General features: G+C 41.4%; 1 protein-coding gene across 3 annotated transcripts in view; it reads right to left on the bottom strand.

Annotated features, from left to right (window-relative positions):
- The window catches only part of Sgms1 (sphingomyelin synthase 1), a 116,926-nt gene that overhangs the window by 94,613 nt on the left and 3,539 nt on the right, over positions 1-18,774 (bottom strand). For 2 of the 3 annotated variants that reach the window (XM_051199974.1, XM_051199973.1), the window contains exon 2: positions 1,838-1,919. The exons of the other annotated variant lie outside the window; for it this stretch is intronic. The gene's annotated coding sequence lies outside the window, so the exon portion shown is untranslated. The remainder of the gene's footprint in view (positions 1-1,837; positions 1,920-18,774) is intronic. 3 annotated transcript variants of the gene reach the window in all.

Below are 18,774 nucleotides of genomic sequence, written 5' to 3'. Positions count from 1 at the left end.
CCATAGGCACGCACACAACACACACACACACACACACACACACACACATCCATACAGATAAGAAAAAATAAAATTTAAAAAATTATACAAATTTGAAACTTTTAAAATTAAACACTCAAAATTAATTACTCCTGTTTCTTTTGCCACTAGCTAGGCTCCTGGTGCCAGCTGCAACTACCACACATCTAAGTCACAGAAAAGCATTCGACAGAGTGCACATCACTTGCAGACCTGCCTTTGGTGACTTCTATGGGGAAAGCTGAAATCAAGCATAGCAGAAGTGTTTTACACCCCCAGAAACCTGCTAGCAGAGCCACAGTATTGACACTTACTGGACTTTGCCACCTCAAGTATTTACCAGCGTCCTTCCACAGAGCCGCCATGTTTGAGCTGCCCCATCTTTTGAGCCAGAACAAAGACTTATAAATTGTAAATCACAATACAAAGTATACGGACAGACAGCAACCACACTTATTATGACCCTGTAATGCCACAGAAAGCCCTATGCACAGTCTCTCATGTCATAGTAGGGATTATCAAATCCAATATGCAGATGAATCGGCTGGAGTGGGTACTAAATAGCACAAGAGCAAGTGAGGTCTAGAAATGCCTGACTACACTTATCCGAGTTTCCACTGCAATATGCAGTGATATCACTGCCGGTGCTATTATCACGGTGAACTGGACATGGGCCAGACCCCACTGTCAGACAACAATTGTTCGGAGATACAGTAGCATGTGGAAATCTCTTTCAAGGCTTATGGAGAGCCAGAAAGGCAGAAAGCAGGCTCTTTAAGACTCGGAGTTCTAGAGGGATGCTCATTAAGACTCAGGAAATAAACAACTCAGAAGTTCCCAGGAGTTCTGGAAACTGATCAGATGTACTTACTAGGTTATATAAGCAGCCAGGGCTGCTGAGGAGACCAGGGCTAATGGAGCTGGCCGGACAAGACACCAACCTGCCTACAAGTCATGCAGAGAGCTCCAGGGTTCCAGCTTTTGTGAATCATTGGCCATGCTGGGGTAGGATTTCTCTGATTCATCCCCATTCCCATAAGCCACTCAACCATACTCCTGCAATGAACCCCAATGCATTGGGTCTATAGGGTCTGTTGTTGGTTCCCTACCAAGGATGAGTAGAGGTTGTGTCACATCCTCTCCAGGGATAGTGTCACATGGACAGGGAAGAGTTGTGGGCAACTGATCAAATATTATTCATTCAGCAATTTTGTTCATAACTACTTCTAATACCCACAAGAGCTATCTAAAGAAGTGACTCTCAGGGCCCCTGAAAGCAGAGACATCTGTGTTTTTCAGGCGCCATTCCCAGTTTAACTGTTGAGCTAGAACAGGGAATCCTGTGATCTGCTACTTTTGCACTCAACTGAAAATGATTTGTCCTACAAAGAAAGGCTCATGCAATAACAATCTTCTCAGGTATCAGCATCATGTTCTGAGGTTTCTAGATTACTTATTTTTTTCTTAATCCTTATTTTAACTTTATGTGTGTGGGTGTTGTGTCTGCATGTATGGCTGTGCACTATGTGTGTCCCAGTGACTCAGAGGCCTGAAGAGAATGCTTAGATCTCCTGCAACTGGAATTACAGCCCGTGATGGGCTGCCGTGTGGGTGCTGGGAATTGAACCTGAAACCATTGGAAGAGCAGCCAGTGCTCTTAACCATTCAGCCACCTCTCCATCTGATATTTTAAAAACATTTTCAGTTTTTACACATTTATGCCACTTGAATGTACTGTCCTTTTGCCATGACTTCTTGGAAAAAAAAAATTCACCCAGTTATTAAAAGAATTCCAAAGAGCTAACAAAAATTTACTTACGGATTATTTTAAAAAGATTCTTGTCATCTTGGCTTCCTATAAGATACTAGCTTCTCCCAGTGTTCCAGGACATTTCTATCACCTGTTACCAAGAGAAGGAATCTCATTAATTGTATGGCCTTTACTAATATCTATCAAACATATCACAGAGGTAACAATAAAAACAGCAAAACCCCCAATGGTCCAAAATTCTACCATTTATAAGCCACAGGCCCTTGGGAAAATAACTCCTTTCCCCAAGTCTCTATTTCTTCATTTCTAAGTGAGCATCAAACTCCCCTACTGTCTGTGTGGGACATCCAACACTTAATGATTGCAATTTCTTTACTGCCTACATGTTGAGCTCATCAAATACTGGAGATCCAAGTACTTTTACCCCATAATGAAATACGCCCAGCAAAATGCTTGCTTTTTGTAAAGAGGAAGTCATTCAGAACAGAATTTCACCTCTGTTTTTTAATCTTGTAACAGGTAGGGTCCACAAACTAAGAACAGGACTTTTGTGTTCTTCTTTTCACATAGGGCCACGATAGAAACACACCACTTACTGTCGGTCACTTTGTGTGAAGAGCATGTGGCTCCAGATAGATGACCCTGAGAGAGAGGCAGGAGTCTTGGCTTTCCGAACTGAAGCCCTAACTCAGAGCAAAGAGAGTGCCAACAGTGCTGCCCACAGTCACCTGAAGAAAAGACAGAGGTTTCAAGTTACCCAAGCCAGAAGGAGATGCAGGGTGGGCCAACAAGGGCAAAGAAGGAAGAAATGCCACAGAAATCTGGGGCCAGAAAGACCTAGCCAACAACAATAAAACTGGGGAAGGACTTCCCTCTAGAGAAAGACTGAAGCCCCAACACAGAGACGGGCATGTTCATTGGCCAGCTACGGCTTTATATGGCTGGCCACATTGCAAGGAAGCTTTTAAAAGTATGATAAATGCTGTACAATTTGATACAGGTTTAAAATGAGTAGGTGTGAAGCACACCTAGTATTTAACAACAGTGTAATCTTTTCCAAATAGTTTACTCCATCAAAGGCTCAATTTCCAGGTCTGTAGAATGAGAATAATACCTACACTTCAGAGCAGTCACACAGAGATGAATGTGTAGACCCTGCATACAAGGTGTCCTCAAAAGAAAATCCCAACTAGCATGTTACTTGTAATGATTAAGGTAGAGACTATTAAAGTCCTCATTATAAAAGGCAATAGTATACAATCCAGTACATTCATAGATTCCTTATGTGGGCATTTTGGAAACAAGTTTAAAATCCTACTTCTGACAGCAAAGCAAACTTTCCTAACATTTATTTTTCAAATTGACCTTATGTTTGCAGTTTTTAAAAATCAGAGTATAATTACATCATTTCTCTCTTCCCTCTGCCCTTCCAGCTCCTCAACTACCCTCCACTTCCTCTCACATTCTCTTCTGTAATTATTAGTTATAAATACAACTTGCTGAATCTGTTTAGTGTAGCTTGCATGTATGTAATTTCGGGCTGAACACTGGGTGTTGGATAACTAACTGGGGAGCCCATTCCTGGGGAAGATGCATTCTTCCTCTCTATGCAGTCATTATTTTCTCCTAGGTTTCCCCTTTCACATTAGCATATCTGTTGCTATTATCCTTCTTCAGGTTTTGTTTAGGCAACCATACTGTTGAGGTATTGAAGCCTCCCTGTTGATACAAGGAGACACATTTTCATCACAATGGCGTGTTGAACCTAAACTGCCATCTTCTCTGGCAGCCCTTGCTGCCAACAGGCAAAAGAAAGCACTGTGTATCTGCTGGTAGTGTATCAGTACTGAGTTCTTTCCATGGTGATGGACTCTGAACTGTAGAAAACGACTCATTCTCATTGGAGTCACTGAACTGGTGTGCACTCAACTGGCATCTACAGAACACAAGGGCCATGCTCAAAATGGCAGGCAGCCCATCTCTCTCCACACCACATTACAGTTTCTCTGAGTACAGTGTGGATAAGACTATGCCAACTTTGAAGCAGGAGTATTAAAACTCTGTCTATAGAAGGTATCACTGAGGCTTGTAATTTCCCCCTTTGACATTCCTTCCAATAACGCAGACTGCTTTTACCTTCAGAACTGCTGTGGATAAAGTCCATAAGGGCATCTGTCTTCTTCGGACATAGTCACCACTGATGCATGGGGCAAAAACACCTTATTGCTACTAAGGGAAATGTTTTAAAGAATTAGTTAAAAGGATTAAAAGCATGAGCAAGGATGGTAATGGGCCACTGCTATGGTTAGTTGTTCCAAATGATTAAAAGTGACACCAACAACTAATGAACCACCCATTCATGCTGCCTGGACGCAGGGAAGGGTATTTAAGAGCCTTACGGATTGTGGTGGTTTAAATGAAATGGCCCTCATGGTCTCATGGCCTTGTTGGAATAAGTGTGTCACCGGGAATGGGCTTTGAGGCTTCAGATGCTTAAGCCAGGCCCATTGTCACTGTCTCTTCCTGCTGCCTTTAGATCTGGATGAAGAACTCTCAGCTACTTCTCCAGCACAATGTCTGTCTGCATGCCACCATGCTTCCCACCATGAAGACAATGGAATAAACCTCTAATGGTGAGCCAGCCCCCAATTAAATGTTTTCCTTTATAATAGTTGCCATGATTGTGGTGTCTCTTCAAAGCAATAGAAATCCTATCTAAGATAAGGATGAAGTTCATATAAGATTGCTACATAACAGGAGCACTAGCAGCACTAAGCAAATAAGTTAGGTGACCCACTTAACAAAGACTATCCAGATGTGTTAGTCCTGGTGAGAATATCGTAAGCCTAGTTAGTACTCACAAACCATGCTTCAAACACAATGTTAAAACTACACACACACTTGCAAAAGCCTGTCTAAAACCAATACATACCTTGTATATGTGTATATGGTGCTGAACATTAGAACTAGGCCATCAAATATGCTAGCCAAGCATCATATCACTGAGTTACAACACCAGCCTGATATATTCCAATTTGAATGTACACTCTATCTTCCAGAGAAGCTCCTTCAGATTATCAGGAAGGAAATTGGCCAGACTCAAAAGCAATGGGCACCCAGAGTCTGAATTGCAACTAAGCCTACACAGGTGGGGGAAACTCTTGCAGTAACAGGTTTAGATTGTTTCCGTTTCCTATTTTGTTCCTGCGAGGGAGCTGGCTCACTATAAAAAGCTGGGGGTTCTCTCAGGAAACAGTGTCCTGAGTCACCAAAAGCATGTGCTTTGTGGTCACAAGAATTGGATTTCCCAAATGAGTCCAGAAAGATCTTGAGGGCAACTGTACAAATTCCACACACCTTAATTTCTTTATCAACAGATACAAAGACATAATTAATGCCTTTAAGTAAAGCCCATGGAAAACACCAAATGTTCGCTACATGTTATATTATCTCCAGGGTTAGCAGAGAAAGCAAGTTGTTATGTCCTGATAACAACAAAAATTAGTATCTCCAAGAGCTCAGATATGATCCAGACCATTTCACCAGGTGACCTAAAAGTGGTGTGGGGTACACAGCTACTTTTAGCAGTAAAAGGCAAACTGTTTGCCTGATACCTGTATATATTCCTCAGGAGCAGCAGCAAGAGCAATTACAAAATGCTGGCCAGGGGAAGAGTTCAGAAATATTAACCTCATCCATTGAGAAGTAAAACTGAATGATTTGCTCAAGATGACTCAGCTCATGGTCAAACCTGCGACTCAAACCCAGGCAGCTTCAATCCTTGTTCTTACCCACAGTACCACACTTCAATGCTAAGCGAAGTAGCTCAAGACAGGACACAGACCAAAGGAAGGCCTTAGAAGAGCTAGAAGTAGCACCCTAAGCTTACTGAAGATAAGAGGATTGAAACATTGGGATCAGTAGAGTCAAAGAGTAAACAGACCAAACATGCTTATGCTACAAATTTGACAACTCTCTCTCTCTCTCTCTCTTTCTCTCTCTCTCTCTCTCTCTCTCTCTCTCTCTCTCTCTCTCACACACACACACACACACACACACAATCCCAGGTGATGGCACTGTAAATCTTGTTTTAGAACCTGATGCTGGCACGAAGATCACAGGGACCACTTGGGTCTTTTTAAATACAAAACATACTATGATTTAGAAAGAACTCCATAAAGATCATGCCACATACTCTAAACGCTACTCTCAGAGGGAGGACCGTATAGCATGCAGCTCCTTTCTGAGCTCTGGTTCCCTTTTTAAAGTCAGAAAGAAGAGGAAGAAAAAGCCACTAAGGACAGTTGGAGTCTCGGAGGGTGAGAAGAGGATAGGAGGGTAGGTAGGGAAAGGGGGGTGCAGCAGTAAGAAGCCCAGTTACACAAGAGAATGCACAGAGGAAGGAAAGAGAAATGATCGCCCTGGCCAAGCTCAGGCAGTGTGGACTCTAGAGTGTCCCATGGTCTCTGTCTCTTTGATTCAATCTGTAGGCAATCCCCTTCTCTTGAGTGTGAGTGAGTCCTATGGTTTTCTTATAACTGATAGGATATTGAAATGACAGGATGTGTCTGTTACACTACAGGAGACTGTAATATCCATTCTGCCACAGGATTCTTCTCTCCTGTCTGGTTATGAAAAGACAGGCTGTCATGATGTAAGGTACATTGACAACCAAAAGCCAAGATGCTTGATCCAAGAGCCCACAAAAAAAGAAAAGAAAAGAAAAGAAGGAAGGAAGGAAGGAAGGAAGGAAGGAAGGAAGAAAGGAAGGAAGGAAGGAACACAGTAGCCACACTAACACCCTGACTTCAGCAAGGTCAGCACTCAGCTAATTGAGGCCCAGATTCCTGCCCCACGACAGTCAAGAGATCACTTGATTCCTTGTGTTGATCTGCAAAGACTGTGCTGTGCTAAATGGCCACGTGGCTCTAGATAATCAGTGCAGGAGGGAAGAGAAATACAAATCCACAATGCTTTCTCATGGCCTTCTGGCAGAAGAGGAGGGAGGTAGAGGAAGGCCCAGTGAGCCTTGGGGCTCAGGAGAGGACTCCCATCATAGGCTGGCTACTTGGAGGATATAATTAGTCCCATTTACCACCAAAATAATCCTCTAAATGATGACCAGGCTCTTGGATGGCCTCCAAAGACTATTCAGCATACCAAAGCCTGGGCCACTGAGATCAGCAAGAGAAATTTTACCAATATACAAGCTCTCCTACAGACCTACCCATCACAGAATAACAAGAGCATGCTATATATAATACATTGCATTTAAACACTGGGGAGACAAGCAAGAAACTTTCTCTTAGTGGCTTTAAGAACTCAATTAAAATAAAGATACCAAGAGTTTCATGTCTATTTTTCTAATATGAATTCTCAAAACTGAACACGGAACACACACACACACACACACACACACACACACACACACACACACACACATCCACACTTCTGAACAAGTACCTACAACCTCTACAAATCAGTTCAGGAAACCTCAACTTATGGCCAGAGTGTACTCAGCTAAGAATAACCCTCTGAAAAACAAAACCCTCTCACCTCACAGCCCAGCTGGCTACAAACAGAAAGGTCATCCCATAGTCACATCCTCTGCAAGGTAGAAAACCTACATTGCTTATCCAGGCCCAGCCTTGCAGTTGATAGACAGAATGCACACATGCAAAGACCAAGTGATCTGTCTAAGGCTACTCCTGCAATACACTTCTGACCTCCTGTTTCCCAAGCCTCTTCATACTGAGTTCTACCAAAAGTTAGAAAATGTGACAGCAGTGATATTAAATATTCTGTGTGAGGAAAAAACAGGAATTAAGTTTTCAGGATACTAGAGAGCTCCTACTTCTAAAGAGCTAAGCTCTGTGACGGCGTAGGGGGTAGGAGGTACCATTGCATAAAACACTCATGTTAAATATTCAGTTCCTTCAAAAGCAATGCACAGTACTCTCTGAGTAAGGTGGAGTGTACCTAAAATAGGCTGCTTTTCTTATGAATGACCTGATTTTCTTTCTTTATCCTATGTTAAGTAAGGAAGAAAATGAAAATGTGCCAGCAAGACTGTTCAACTATTTCATGTGTGCAGATTCCTAAAGTTACTAATTCATTCAATAAACATCTGGCGGGTGTCTAGATCCAGAGCAAAATGGCAGGTGTGGAACCTGGCTAGCTATCAGCAAATAGTGCTTACTGACACTTTCAACAGAAGTAACCCCATTTCAACAGCCAACCAACACACAGAAGCATCTCCAGCATGTGCATCAGGAGGCTGATCAGAATGCAGCAGGATGGTCCTCACTCCTAGATACCTCTACATTTAAAAGGAAACAGCAGCTGGATCCTCCCTGAAATGATACTGCCAGTAAGGCAGTTGAGGAAGCAATCCAAACAAACGGGGTCACATCTGTCTACGGAACTTTCCCAGCAGGAAAGTCCATGTAGCCTTTCAACCTTCTCCTTCTCCGCTGACCATGAAGGAATAACCCAAAAATAAACAAGGGTTTCTCTTCTCCATGTAGCCAGCAGTTTCCACTCAGCAAGGACGTTAGCTTCTGCAGGCACTGTGTTACCATCGCTTGGCTATCACGCTTTAATTCCAAATGAAATGTGGGAATGCAGCCTGCAGCCAAGGTGCTTCCAACAGCACCTGCATGGGGAACTTTGTGGCAACCTGAGTTCTGAGCACACATCATGTGCACGTCACAGTGTACATGCAGCCACACCACACAATGCCAAAGAGAGCCAGCGGACATAGCTCAGCTCAGATGCGGAACTGTCGTCATGTTTCTGACTGCAGTACTTTTACTGCTGTGTTTTCAGATCTCATAGAAACATAATCATTTACTGATGGAAAACAAAAACTTCTAATGTTTTCCTACCATCATACCTCAGGATATAAATAAGAAAATGGGTGCATCTTTGGATTGGGTTGTTAGAGGGTTTGATTTTTAAAATTGCCACTGAAGCTGCTACCTCTAAACCAATTCTAAAACAAATCACTATTTTTGCCTTGTGACTAAGATGGAATTTCCAATTTCCGAAACGGCCCTAAACATACTTCTGCCATTTTGTTCCACATATTTATGCAAAGTGGTGTTCTTGGAACTGATGATTATAAAATCAAAATATCAATCAACTGTGGAAAACACTGAAGATGTTTTCATCTCGTAGCATCCAGTATTCAGCCAAGATTTAATTCCTTATGTGAAAATAAACAAGTACAGCACCTCAATTAGTATGCAAATGATGCTTTGGTCTTCAATAAAATGAAAACTCTATACACAGCAAAGAACTATTCTCATGATCTGTATTACTAGTAGATGTTTAAGTTTATATATGTCTGCGTTCACACATGCACACACGTGCACACATACCTCAAGAAAACTTGAAGTTTTTACTCTTACTCCCCTTCAGGTGGTAATACAAGATAAAATAACTCAGGCTTCCTTCACCTTGTATGAGTAGAACACACTGGCTCCATCTCAGGGAAGGAGATGCACTTGGGCAACTGTCCCTATTCTAGCATCTTCTGCAAACTCGTGGGAAGTTTCCTAGTTGTAGTTTCATGGTTTGTGTAAGGCAGGCAAGGACATGTTATCTCTAATCAGACAAAGCTTGTATTGTCATGTCCTGTGTGACACCTCTTCCATGGAAAGAATAGTAACAAAAACGTACCCCTAGCTCAGTCATCTGGGAATAAAAACACCTGTAATTTCTAAATTCATTATTGATCTCTACAACCTTCCTCAAACATTTAAAACATTCCTAGTTTTAAAAATACATTCTAAAAGGCTTTCATTCAATATTATTGATTTTTGTGGAGACATTTTAATTCACAAAATTTAAGCTTTATGATGCTTATTTACACCAAATTCAGCAAGAAGATTGTCTTTGTGTTATGGTGGCAGTATTTCAAAACAACAGAAACTCACAAAGCCCCACTTTCCCACAAAAAATTCAGAAGTGAAGTTTACTTTTTCACAGACACACATAAGAGACGAAAATCTGTCAGACAGCGCTCCTGACTACGCTGAAATCAACAAAGGATGCACATATCAGCACCAGTTGGAGGCTCTGGTTCTCCCACAGCTCAGGGGCAGATGAGGAGTGTTGTCAGGCACTGAGTTAGAACCCCTTCCTGAGCCATGAGGCTCAACTTTAGTTCTTTTACTGGAGGAAAAGTCTGTGCTTTTCGCCTCTCGGCCATTCTGAACCAAGAAATAAAAACCTTTCAAGTGTGAGCAGAGATCAAACTTTAAATGAAAAATGATAAAAAAAAAAAAAAAAAACAACAACAACAAAAACCAAAGACTGACAAAAATACACTATGACATGCCCTAAGTAGCCTCAAATATTGACTCCTGTCAGCTAGAGTAACTACCAGGAAAGAAAGAGAAGAAAAGGCTGGATGGCGGCGTGACAAATAGATGCCGACTATGGACAGGAGAAGGGAAAATCAATGACACAGAAAAGCACAACAAGATGAGAACAGAGGAATGATACAAGTTCGCAGTACAGAGGAATGGTACAAGTTCGCAGTATGGCCTCTGCTAAGATGGGAGGCAGAAGAGCATTAGCTATGAGGACCAGAGGCAAGCATTTTTAGAATTCTGGCATACAGCATCTTCTGCAAATACTTAATTTTCACACATTACAGTATGAGAATACCTAGAGAGAAAATTCTAAATCAACGGACATGCTTGTATTACACTAAAATGGTATTAGCAAGAACCCGTATTGGCCAGGCTCAGTCTGAGGTTTTGACAGGCTGACTCCCAGACTCTACAATGAAACCCGCGGGCTAACATCCCAAACATATGATGCTGCAGGCCCGACACACTGCAGCCGATCACCTGGTAACAAGTTCCTTAGGATTCATATACTCCACATCCCAGAAGTTAGTTCATCACTGCTGAAGACGGGTCAGGATGGAGGAGATAGTGTACTTGCATAGCATTAGTTGATGCAAAGACCCTATCTGTAAAACATGCTGTTTGTTGTCCATAACCCATAACAGTTACCCTGTCTTATCACATATTTTACATGATGGTTGTGAGACAAAAATCATTCCAATATTTCATAGTAACTAAGAAAAGACATTGTCATTAACAGAGACAAAGGAGTTCTAATTTGTCTCTGATAGGTGATCTGCCTTCAGTACTGTCCCTAGCTTCTTCTCTCTCCCATTTTCTCACCTAACTTTTTATTTAGATGCCAATCTCTTTCTCCAAGAAATGTCTCTCAAGCATCTCAGTAAGGTCATGGCACATACTATACATTTCTATCAGTATCCATGTCATTCTCTGGGCAATGTCTGCTTCCCAAGTACAAGCACAGACTTCTGGTCTAAGAGAGGCAAGCAGACATGGACTAAGTAGAAAGCTCTGCACCAGCTCCGCTTAGCAAGGATGTGGGTAGTGACCATCAGCAGTCAGATCTTGCACAGCATTTTGAGGCTTTGCTGCCTGTAGTGTGGGCAATGTGATATGGCCGGTTAAGAGGGAAACTGGCCCTAGATTTATACCCTAAGAGCAGGAAGGGCAGCCCACATGTTCTCCAGTTGAAACTGAATGGCTATTTCTCCCATTATACTATTACTTGAGAATAAAACAAAAAAACTATGATTTTAGTTGATAATAAAACATTTTTTTAAGGGATGATATAGACAATATGGGAAGAAAAAAAAAACTAGTAAAAAAAAAAAAAAAAAAAAAAAGGTGGCCAGCATTTTAAAAGTTCAGCCAAAACAGCAATACCCCACAGCAGGAAACTCAGTTAACCACAAGAAGACTTCACCAGAAAATGAAGCCCCAAAGTAGCAACAAAAATTTCAAAAAATAGTGTTAGAAAATGAAAGGTGTGTGTGTGGGTCAATCAGCTGTAATTGCATACAGAGCAAAAAGGTTCCTTTTAAAACTAAAGAGATGATGCGTTTAAACCAATGAAAATTGAGAATTTATGGTCAGTAGATAAATACTCCATGAAGTTCAGAGCAGATGACCTTTAGCCAACAAGGGGGGCTGGAGGTAAGAATTGTGCAGATGGAAAGTGAAGAGCGGTTTTCTCTGTTCTTGGAAAGGACATTCCTGACCATCTTACAGTATGGCAAAAGCATGTCACATTGCTGTTTGGTCTGTGATATATGAGCATGAGCATTCACGGGTAAATAAGAGCCAATGCATTTGAAGGAGAAAAAGAGATGCTACAAGTCTCTTAAGTTTCACACGGAACAATTCAACATCAGTTCAAGGTAGAAGTTTTACGAAGATAACTGTTTTAATCTACAAAAAACTACAAATATAATAACGCAAAGAAAATACCTAGAAACTTGAAGTAAAAATGTAATGTTAACACTTTTTTAATTAAATAAAAAAAGAGGAAGAAAGAGATAGAGAATTTTAAAAAAAGTCTTAAAAGATAGGATCAAACCCTTCGTACTTTGATCTTTAATCCCAGCACTCTGGTCTACATAGTGATTTCCAGGAAAGCCAAAGAAGGAGAGAGAGAGAGAGAGAGAGAGAGAGAGAGAGAGAGAGAGAGAGAGAGAGAGAGAGAGAGAGAACGAACTCTGGGCTGGAGAGAAAGCTCAGTGGTATGAGAGCACATGCTCTTCCGGAGGATCTGAATTTCAGGGTCTCACCACACAACCATCTGTAACTCCAGCTCCAGAGGATCTGATGCCTCTGGCCTCTGTGGGCACTGTACTCATGTGCATGCACACATGTGTGCAAGCACACACATACACACACTCACATACACTTAGAAAAAAAACAATTTTAAAAAGACTAGACAAATAAAAATAAATTTTAATGGGGGAGCTAAAACTAACCATGGCGATAACTGCAGTCCATGAGAAGAGATTAAGTATTAGAACAAAAAAGGCATAGATTACCAAAATATGCTTTAAAGGTAACACACCAAACCCCACCCGTATCTACAATGGATGCTCTTTAAATAGACATAGCCTAATAGCAGGTGGAAAGAATATGCCAGGCTGACCTTAATAAAAACCCAGACAATGACAAAAAAAAAAAAAAAAAAATTCTAAATTATGTCACTTATGAGAGAGGAAGAAAAAAGCTCCCAGAAAAACACAGGAGCAGAGGTCAGAAACACACACACACACACACACACACACACACACACACGCACGCACGCACGCACGCACGCGCGCACACACACACACACACACACACACACATTCTATGAACGTAAGGATAATTTGCAGCAAACTAACCAGGACTAGATAGAGGAATCCTAATCACCGCCTCATGACATAAACAGAAATTATAGGGGTAACACAACTAAGCCTAAATGTTAAAACTAAACCTTCTATAGGAAAGTAAGCCAAAGTGTAATTGTAAAGTATGGAGGCTGTTACCGATAAATGAGAAAAGTGATCATTTGGACTTCATCAAGGTGAAAGTGCCCACCTTTACTTATCAATAATTGTGAAACACACACCAGGCACACATTGAACGTGATTCCAGAATAAGCTACTAGGATTCAATGATAAAGAGTCACCCAGCCTAGTTTTTGAAGTAGCAAAAGATTTAACTAGATAGTTAATAAGGAGGACACATAAAGCAGTATTAGAAAACATTCTCAACATCATTAGCCATCAAGGGAATCACAACAAAGTACAAAGAAATAACACCGCATCCACAAACTGCTAGCATCAAAATCTAGCAGAAGCAAAGAGGATAAGGATGTGGATGCTAGAAAGAGGAGAGCATTCCTTATGATGAGAGAACTCCTTACCAAATGCTGTGTGACAACTTCCTACAAAGTCACGCATCTCCTCAAGAGGGTATTTTTAAGTATACATCCCAAAGAAAGAAAAATAAGTTTATAAAGAGATGTGTTCAGTCATGTTCATGATATTCATAATAGTCCCAAACTGGCGCCCACCCTAATGTACACCAATAGAAAACAGACAAAATTATTAAGCGCAATATTATTCAGCATCAAAATGGAGCACACTGACTTATGCAAGCAACAAAGAGGAATCTCAAAAAACTCACATGTACAGAAAAAAGGAGACAAACACTCAGAACAACTGTGAATCTAAGGTTTTAGAAGAGCCAGCACCTGTCAACACAATCAAATTTGTGCCCACTCCCATTAGAATGGACAACTGACGGGAACGGGCACACAATAAAAATGGGCTACTGATGGGAACAGACAGGTAGTAGAAACAGGCAAATAACGGGAATGGGCATAGGAAAACTTTTGCGAAGTGATAGGAATGCTCCTTTTTATTGGATTCAGCTTGTTTTATTTTGCTTTATTGAGACAGTATCCTGCTATGGAGCCCAGGCTGGGCTCAGACTTAAGTGTTCTCCTGCCTGAGCCTCCCCTGAGCTGGAATTTGAGGTGTGAGCCACCATGCCCAATAGAAACATCCTCTATCTCTAGAGAGATGACAATTCACTAGCTCACTTCAAAAAGGAAAAGGAACTGTGAGCTTCCTAACAAAATAGTCTGTGAACATTTGCATTAAAATGTTCATCAAATCTGAGATAAAAACAATTTGTCATCAGCTCTCATTTAATTTTATTTAACCTGTTAACAAGTATGTGTGTGTGTGTAGCTTGTTACTGACATGGTGATTCTTCCCTGAGCTTCCTTTGGGGACCCCAGCCTCCCAAGCACTAGAATCAGAGAGTCTATTACCCACACAGCCATCATCTCTACAGCTCCACCACTAACAATTTAAAGGTACACTTCTAACAATGAGAGGAATGAGAAAAATGAAATATAAGACAAACCCAAATGTTCTAGTACTTTCATTTATAAAATTCTACTTGTATACCAGGGAAAACAATAGTCACTACAGGAAAAAAAAAAAAAAAAAAAAAAGATTACACCCTGTGACTGAGAAATTCTCAGTCTGTTAAAGACAAGAAACTCATTAACTGGGGTATTAAAACGTCTGGGTATAATAGCCCAGTGACAACTCACCTAGACTGCCCCAGGCCCTGGGTTCAGTCCCCAACATGGGAACAAAAATTGCAAATAAATTTAGAGAAAATATATGATTTTTTTTATTTTTTATTTTGCCAAAATCACACACACTAGAAAAGTGTAAAATCAATTGAAACTTTTGAAGAACAAAATTAAGAAAAACTATCTCTACCCAGCCCTTCCTTCTTTGTTTATTAACTGCTATGTAGAAATTACATATAATTATCATGTGCAATATGATGCTTTGATAAAGCTGTACAACTGAGATGTAGCAATTGCATATAATTATCACGTGTAATATACTTTGATAAACCTGTATGTAATCTGTGAGGGACTGACAAGCTAATTAACATATGCATTAACTTTCTTTTTGTTGTTGTTGTGGTGGTGGTGAGCCTACTTCAAATCTACTCTCAGAAATTATCGGTAATATTATGTCAACAACAGTCTGCTGCATAATAGCTAACCCTCTTGCTCAATTCCCTTTTAGTGACTACCATGCCCACAGCACAGAGAGAGAATTAGGCAACTGTGCATCGCATACTTTCCCAGACCTGCCAGACTCAGACCCAGAACCAGCTCCAGTGTCACAGAAGCCTGTGCACAGTGGACCCGACTGCAGCACAAGCCTCAGAGGAAGAGAAGGCAGTCTGGGTCTCATTCTTAGGAATCTCCTCATTTTCTTCCAAGCTGCTTCTGTCCTCTACACTTTACTTCCAGCCATTATTTCGAAAACATACATGGCCAGCAGCATTACTAAAGGGAACGGCCAGTTCTCAGTTAAGTGTGACTGCCTTACTTCCTGCAGCTTCCTCAATCACTCTGATTGCTTGCCCTCCAGACCACAGATCACCCCTTCTTTCCAGGCCTTTCTTTTCATCTTCTCGAGGCTCTTCATTTTTTTCACCCAAATGGCCTTCAACCCATCCCTATGTGTCACGTGTATTCAGAGAACGTACAGCCTGAGTGCTTCTAAACAGCGATCACACTCTTGGGTGATGAAGATGTAGGCCTGTAGGCTTGTCAACTTGTAGCAATCCCACCAGCCCTTGCAGGAAATGATGCTGATGAGGAAGGTTATGAACGCCCAGGACAAAGGGGAATAAAACTCTAAGCATCAAGTCTATTCTGTTATGGATTGAGACGTTGCTAAGAATACAATCCACTAACAAATGAGAGACTACGAAAAGGAGACAAAAACTGCCATCAGGTGGAACCAGGAAACTAGTAAGAGGCACTCTGAGGCAAAGGCAAGAGAGTCAGAAGTGTAAATGAAACTCTTGTGGGGATGAGGACAAAGATACCAAAACTATTTGTTGTTTTATTTGGAATCCCAGCATTTGAAATGAGCTACTTCCCATGGATGCCAATCCAGCAGCATGGTAACCTCTCAAATGCCCTTCACCTGAACCCTTCTTAAACAGAATGGAGAGTCCACACAAACTGGCTCTGGAGTGAATGCCACTAAAACATTAGCACTTAAAGGAGATTTTTACAGCCACCAAATTCAGGAAATAAAATACAGCTGGGAGTCCCCAAACAGCAAAGCTATTTGGTCAAGAGTCTTAGGATGGGTATGAGGGCCACACTTAAAGGTAGTTATTAAAATCACAACACCATAAATAGCATGTCCATTGGCAACCAGTTTATCTAAAATCAGTTTTTAAGCATCTTTTCTTCATCCTGGCCAAGAAAGCAAAGCAGTACCTATGGATTGAAACCTCACCCCCCCCTAAACCCCCCTGCCCTAGGGGGGAGGGGCCCTCTCCCCCTGACAGTATCACCCACCCAGATCCCAGCCCCTCCCCAACATCAGGTGTAGGGGTGAAGCAGCCTCTAGTCCACTTCCTCCCCAGCCTGAGGAAATGGAGAGCAGCAGGCAATGGTAAGGGTACACTAACCTCACCAAAGCAGTCTGGGATCAGGAAGATCCTGTCAATTACCTTCTTTCAGGCTCTGATCATAAAACCCCTGAGGGAGGCCTCTGAGTCAATGGAGAAAAATGACCCACGTTTTTATCTGTTACACACTCCTCCTCCCAAGTCACACTCTTTGTCAACTTCCATAAAACTAAAATGTCAGGCTTTCAAATTTTCACATTTAAGACTAGAATAGTAAACCTTTTGAAAGAAAATGCATCTTATTTAAAAAGAAAAAGCAGAAATAGTTCCTGAGTTATCACTAACCGCTTGACCCTAGAGGCGGTAGTTGTAATTTTAAGGTCTGTTATCTGAATGCAACCTGTAATCTAACTACTTATCTGTTATCCATTATCTTGGTTTGAGAACCAGCCATCTAAGCTTTCATTGCTTATAATGTAAAAAACTCTTTCCAGGTACCGGACACCATTCTAAGATGAAGAACACGTTCCTTTTAGAGCAACCTGAAGAGCATGCGGATTCTGACACGTTTGGGCCAGCTTGGCTTGGGTGTACCTTTGGGAAGTGTCAGGAGCTCTGTACTTCCTACTCTTCTGCCCGGGATCCTCTGGCCCCAGATGTCAGCAGCCGGATGCCCCTGCCCCAGATGCAAGCAGGCTCACCCCTCGCTTATGCCTGTAGCTAGACAGTACCTTCACACTCAAGACTTCACAGCCTCCCTACTTCATATGAGAAAGGGCATGCTGACACACACATGCACACAGTACACACCCCTCCGTCCTCTCCTCTCTCCCTCACCCACCCCTATCAGGTGTAGCACAAAGGTATTTCACTTATTTATAGAGCTTACTATCTTTCTTCCACCAAACTGAGTCCCACAACACAGGTTTTGGCTGTTCCCTTTTCTGTCTCCCTGTCAACTGTGATGGCTGACCTCTGTGCCTAAGCCAAGGTCTACAACAGGGACTCTCACAAGGTCTGAGGCTTCCTTGGTCCAGTAGGGCCTACTGACCTAACCAGGGTTAGCTTGTGGGAAATATTTGAACAACAAGAGAGGATGTGAAGAGTTTTAATTAACTAGCACAGTGAATGAGAAGGCTAAACTTCTTGAAAATAAGATATGAGAGGTTTGGGTGCTTGTCACACACAGGCTGCCCACTGAAAGAAACAAGAGGTTCCACACTACCCTACTTTAACACCAATGCATATAAAATAAAGTTAAATAAATCACACACACACTAAATATTTATATATATATATTTACATATACATACACATATATACATATACATACATGTATATATGTTCATATATATATACACATGTATTGTTCTGAGCCAGGTGGTAGTGGTGGTGGTGGTGCCCGCCTTTAATCCCAGCATTGGGGAGGTAGAAGTGGATGGATCTCTGTGAGTTAGAGGCTAGCCTGTTCTACAGATCAAGTTCCAGGACAACTAAGGCTACACAAAGAAACCCTGTCTCTAAAACAAAACAAAATTCTGTTTTGTTCTACTGTTCTTTTCTTGCATGATGTTTATACAGGGGTTACCAGGGAGGCTACCATACTGTGAAACAGAGAATGAGACTGAAAATGGGTTTTCTTGACCATCATGAATAATCATTGCTAGCTTTGTTAAAGATACATGAAAATCAGTGGCAATTATGCAGCCCTCTCTCGATACTTCTCTTACCAGCGTGGCCTCAACTCAATGAGGAGTATATCTACCTAACATCAGGGAAGACTCATTCATGCTTTATCCACATGGAAGACATCATGCCATTCAGAGCACGTAAATATAAAGGATATTTAAGCATGTAGCAGAAATGCATGCATTGTACTGGGTAAAATACATATGAAAGACTTACGATTTTAATTTTCTATCTTATTTTTAAAAGCATACATATTCACGGGCATAAGGATGGAAGCCTTTACACCAAAATATTACCAGTGACAACTTCTAAGTGGTAGTTTTTAATTTTCTGTTATATTTTGTTCTGTTTGTTTGTTTGTTTGAATAACGGCCTCTTTATGTAGCCCTGGCTGTCCCAGAACTCTCATTATAGATGGTCTCAAAATCAGAGCTCCGCCTGCCTCTGCCTGCTGAGCACTGAGAATAAAGGCATGCACCA

The sequence above is a fragment of the Phodopus roborovskii genome, unplaced genomic scaffold (assembly GCF_943737965.1).
Source record: "Phodopus roborovskii unplaced genomic scaffold, PHOROB, whole genome shotgun sequence".
Lineage (NCBI taxonomy): Eukaryota > Metazoa > Chordata > Mammalia > Rodentia > Cricetidae > Phodopus > Phodopus roborovskii.
Note: the sequence above shows the minus strand (reverse complement) of the source record. Positions and strands in the feature narration are given on the sequence as shown.